This window comes from Otolemur garnettii, unplaced genomic scaffold (genome assembly GCF_000181295.1).
Source record: "Otolemur garnettii isolate 467f Iridium unplaced genomic scaffold, OtoGar3 scaffold00013, whole genome shotgun sequence".
In the NCBI taxonomy this organism is placed as follows: domain Eukaryota; kingdom Metazoa; phylum Chordata; class Mammalia; order Primates; family Galagidae; genus Otolemur; species Otolemur garnettii.
In genome coordinates this window covers 22693580-22698983 of record NW_003852408.1, presented here as the reverse complement: position 1 = coordinate 22698983, position 5404 = coordinate 22693580, and positions in this window count along the sequence as shown.

Here is a 5404-nt window from a genome sequence, read left to right as displayed (position 1 = left end):
ATTTGTAGTTGGCCTCCTTTTCAGGTCTTATATCTTCTTGAGGCCTGAGATAAAGTCATATTTATGGTCATGCTCCCTCTTGCAGCTCTCTTTTTATTATAGATATTATGACTCTTCTCCTCAGTCTTTCTCCTTCCCTCTTTTCCTCATTCTTGAGCTCTGAGATAGATGGGTTGGACACATTGCTGGTCCCCAGTAAAATTCACATTGGAAGTCTGCTCTAGAGGATGTGACCCTCGAAATTGTTAAGAGCGATCGATCCTTGTGAAGCCCTGGGTGTGTTTCCAAATGTTCTCTGCCATCTGAGATTTGGCTGCCGTCTCCTTAGCAACAGAAGAACTTCATTCTTGCCCTTCAGAGTTATTTCTTGTCAAATTCATCAAAATTGTGTGTCAAAGAAGATGTAGAAGTTATTCTGTTATCAGCCAGCAACAAACTTTTATCCCTACTCCTGAAAATCTCCAACCAAATCTTACACTACTCCACAAAATGCTTAATCCCTTCATATAAGAAGCAGAGAGAAATTTTCTAGCATGTTAACTTAAAGTCTGCTACTAAATGGATAAGATTTTAGACAGTTTATTTCTCCAGGTAAATGTCTAGACTATGTTGATTATTTCTGGATTACTGAATATCAGATATTAAAAAATATGCTGTTTCAGAAATTTGTCTGTTTCTATGACCATTCTTGTATGAAGAAGTTCTCACCAAGATCGAGTATTGTAATATATGTCCATGAACAGTTTCTTATATGGCAGACATATAGCGATCATTTATTTCTTCCTGTTTTCTTATTTTTGTGTTCATTTGTGCATATATTTTTGAGGAGAGAAATAAAATTTAATTCCAACCCACTAATTGAATTCAAGGGTAGGTGATTCTCCTGGAAAACAGATGAATTGTCTAAGACAGTGGTTCTCAACCTTCCTAATGCCCTCTAATGCCATGACCCTTTAATACAGTCCCTCATGTTGTGGTGGCCCCCAACCACAAAATTATTTTCGTTGCTACTTCATAACTGTAATTTTCCTGCTGTTATGAATTGTAATGTAAATATCTGATATACAGGATGTATTTTCATTGTTACAAAGGGGTTGTGACCCACAGGTTGAGAACCGTTCGTCTAGAAGGTATGGGTATGAGGTGCTTAGCTGGGAAATCTAGATGGACTCCACCTCTGACTATATAAAACAGTGAAGGATTATGCCAGGGTCCTGCCCTGGGGGCAGGGTCCTTCAAGACCTGTGGAAATGGTGGTGATCCACTGGGAAAAATGAAAATACAAGTGGTGAGAGATAAAGGGACCGGACACACAGAATAGTTTTCAAGAGTGGGAACAGGGGTCTACCACTAGTTTGTGGGACTTCAGTGAATGCTCCTGAGTGCTTGTTATGCTCAGTTTTTATAGAAGGCTATTTTCTTATTTAGCTGAGGTGATAAGTAGAGGAAGGGAACAAAAATGCCAGCAGTTTCTATGAGTAAGTATGTTAGGTCTTATTCTATCTACAATCGTTAACTTTTAGGGACCTGGCAGCCTTGAGAAATCTGAAATCTGAGCCTTGTGTGGGGTGCCCCCTGTCTGTGCTCACACAAAGAGATCCCTTGGGGAGGTTAGACCCTTCTAGTTTCTCTGTGGAGCAGACACGACAGTATCAGTTCTCCTTTGAAGAATCAATGGAAAGAGGAATTTCCCCCTTATCTCCACCCACAGGCCTTTCCCTCTGTGATTAGGGTACAAGCTCTCCTGCCCATATCTCAGGGCTAGAGCTGTTCCCCTGATCTCTGCCCTGGCCATTATACAAATCCCGACAATGGGTATTTGCTTCTGGAAAGTTGTTGACTGTTGACTGGGCAGAGGTTGGCCTGGTTAATGTTCCTTCCCAGGCCTCGCATGCTGCTTCTGATATGGCCATTGTTCTTCAGAGTGCTTACTTCAGAGTGCTTACAGACCCAGGAGGGGTGTTTGTAAGCTGTATCAGGAAACAGGCCAGGTTTCCAGTGAAAGAAGAAATTCCCCAGATAAGTAGTTCAACTGTTATTTTACAAGTAAGCTAGCTAAATTGTTTTTCTTCCCCCTTGCTCAGCTTATTTCTCTGTTTTTCCCCTCTTCTGGGGGTGTTTTCCCTTGCCAAGAATGGGGTCTTCAGTCCCCATTCTCCCTGCAGATTAAACTGTGGTGGTCTCTTTCTTTCGTTGATCTGGCAGAGCTATTAGGGATCGGACCTATTCTCATCTGGGTTAGAGTAGTTTAAATTCTCTAGAAATGCTTCTTCTGTAGAGGGAGAAGAGAAATGGTGAAGCCTATCTTGATGTGGAATTAAAGAATTTCAAACCTTGCATTTAATGTGGAGACTCCTTGTCACCAAATCAATGTTCAGAGGCATCAACAGCATTGCCATTTACATTAAGAGCAGGGAGAAGTAACACAGGAAGAAGTAATAATGGAGTGTTCTCCTTGGTAGGAAGCAAGTAATACCCAACACACAGATACTCTGAGCAGGGTAAGAAGTGTCTTTATTCCATCATTATGCATGCCTCCATTGTATCAACTTCAAAGAAATTTGGAAAACTCAGTTCTATCCGATATTGAGAAATTAGTTATATTTGACAGAATCCTAGAGTTTTGCTTCATTATATTACAGTCAATTTTTTTGACATTTTCTTTTGTACTTTTAGAAATAATTCCATGCCTGCCAGAAAACAATTTAGTGTGGCAGCATTACAATACTGTTAAAACAATTTTCCTCTTAGTATTTAGTGAAAATAAATGATTGGAAAACAGTGAAAGAAAATTTTATTAATACTATGATTAATTGTATAGATTTTACAATCAACACTGTGAAGGCAAAGATGATGGCCAGTAAGGCTGTGAAAATAGTATATCTTTCACTGTGCTTCTTTTAGGATGAATAATTGTATATTCAACTGTGAAATAAAGAAACAAATTTTAAAACTGGAAAATAGTAAGAATGTAGGATTTCTATATCATATGTTACACCCAAATAAATTCAAAATTGATCAAATAATTATTTAAAGAGTATAAAAGTAAGAATGGAAAAATTCTTCTATTATTTTAAAGCAAAAAAGACCAATCTAATTGCCACAGAAACCAGGACATGTTAAGGAAAAGACTGACTATTTCTGTGGCATAAAACCCAAAAAAATTCCTCAAAGAAAACAGGAAAAACACACTGCAGAATCTGTGATAAACAAATTAAAAAGAAAGAGAAAATGAATGTTGGAAACTCTTACAAAAGACAAATAACTAATTACTGCAATTAATTATATATATTCTCAAGTATATAAAACAAAAAAACCCAAGTACTTTAATCATTGACAAGTAAAAAATAAAAATGCAATAGGAAAATAGGCAAAGGAGCCATTATTTCTACTGACTTCTTAATAGTGCAGAAGTATTTTCCAGAAGATGTCTATAGACTTTCCTTCACATCAGCCTTCATTGGATCACGTGATTGTCTTATATAATCTATAGCAAAGGAAAAGTGTTTATTGGGGTTTAGTTTGAACCTCTGAGAGATGTTAGACAGTCAACTGTTAATGGCCACTACGCTGGCTCATGCTTAGAGATGAAAACAAACACACTCACATCGATGTATATTGTTTCCTTATTTGTTAAAATAAAAAACTCTGTTTTAATGGAGGAAAAGCTAAGATTGCCATGACTAAGCACTAGTTTTCAACATGCTTCCCTTGTGACTTGAAATCCTAAAACTCCTCTGTCAGCTATTGGCACCACACGTGTATTGCAAAGTTTAAAAGATTACTTAATAAAAAAAGATCAAAACTCTATCTCAAAATGCAGGCAGACTGTAAACATCTATGGCAGAGACTAAAGTTTTCTTATTAGAAATAACACACTTCCAAACTAGGACTAGATGTCTGAGTCACATAAGCAACAGAAATATAGCTCAAGATACCAATCTCTTTGCTCCAGACTTATTTTTACCTTTTTATAAAATGTATTCATGATCTATGTGTATATGACTTAATAAAAGGAAAAAAAATCAGAGAGAAAAAAACCCTATGTTTTCCAAACTAGTAATTAAACTTTAACTTAAAAAAAAAAAGATAGACAATAAATCATGAATATGTATATATCCTCTGTCTGAACAGCAGGCAGTAGTTAAATGTTTCCAGATGTCACATGTAAAGGTAGTTTAATAATTTAAAAGTTTAAAGCCCTATTAGGAAGAATCACACACCAAACCTTTTCAGTGTAGTTTGTATTATCATTTGTGTTATACCAGCCCTAGCTGTATGGAGTTTATGGGGAAAACAATTAATCATATAATGCAAAAGTGAAAAAAATCTAAGTATTATCCAACCTTTTTTTTATACAGGATATACTTAAAAATTTTAATAATTAGGGCACATAATGGTTGTATATTTTTCTAGGGTACATGTAATGTTTTGATACAGGCATACAGTGTAGATTAATAAAATCAAGGTAATTGAGGTATCCATCATTTCAGGCATTTATAAGTATTTCAAGTAAAAACTTTACACACATCTTTCGTACGTATCACCTGTACCTTCACATTACCTGAAAGGTAGGCATACTCCGTAGACAGCATCGCTGTCTTTACAGATGAGGGAACTAAGATCGCAGAGGTGCAAAACCTACAGCAGAGGCTGCTGTTTCCTGCCTGTATTGCCTCTGGGGTCACTGTTCCTGAGCGTGCCATAATCTGACTTCCATTTGGAAGGACTGATTACTTGCAAGCTTTCTCTGGGTGCCAAAAGTGCTGGGGAGTAAACTCACCCGGGAGCAAGACTTAATCAAAGGTAGGAGCTGGTGCGTATATAACCCAGTTCCTTCACTCTGGTAGAAGTAACTCCAAGGAGCAGGGGTCCTCAAACTTTTTAAACAGGGGGCCAGTTCACTGTCCCTCAGACTGTTGGAGGGTCGGACTGCGGGCCCGGGATGAGTGGGCTGCTAAGCAGGACAGGCAGCGGTGGCAAAAACACCCAGCAGGCGGGATAAATGTCCTCGGCGGGCAGCATGCGACCCGCGGGCTGTAGTTTGAGGATGCCGACTCTACAGTCTGCTGGAGTTCCTTAGCAGGATTGACCTCAGTCGCCCAGTGCAGTAACCTGCTTAATAACATCCCCTCTATTGGCTTCCTTCCCTGCGCTCAAATGCTTTTCTTAGGGTTTGTTTCTGGGGTAACCCAATTTAGGCAAGAACTCATCCAAGAATATGCACTTTTTGTTCAGCTTAGCCAGGAATAAACCCCCAGGCCTCTTGATTACCAATCGAGGGATTCTTTTGTATTACCTTTAGTTTCTCACGAAACAAAGATACATTTTGGAAGACTAAGACACTATTGTTTTTTACAAACAATAGTCACACACTGAGACCCCACCTCTCTCCCTCCTTCCT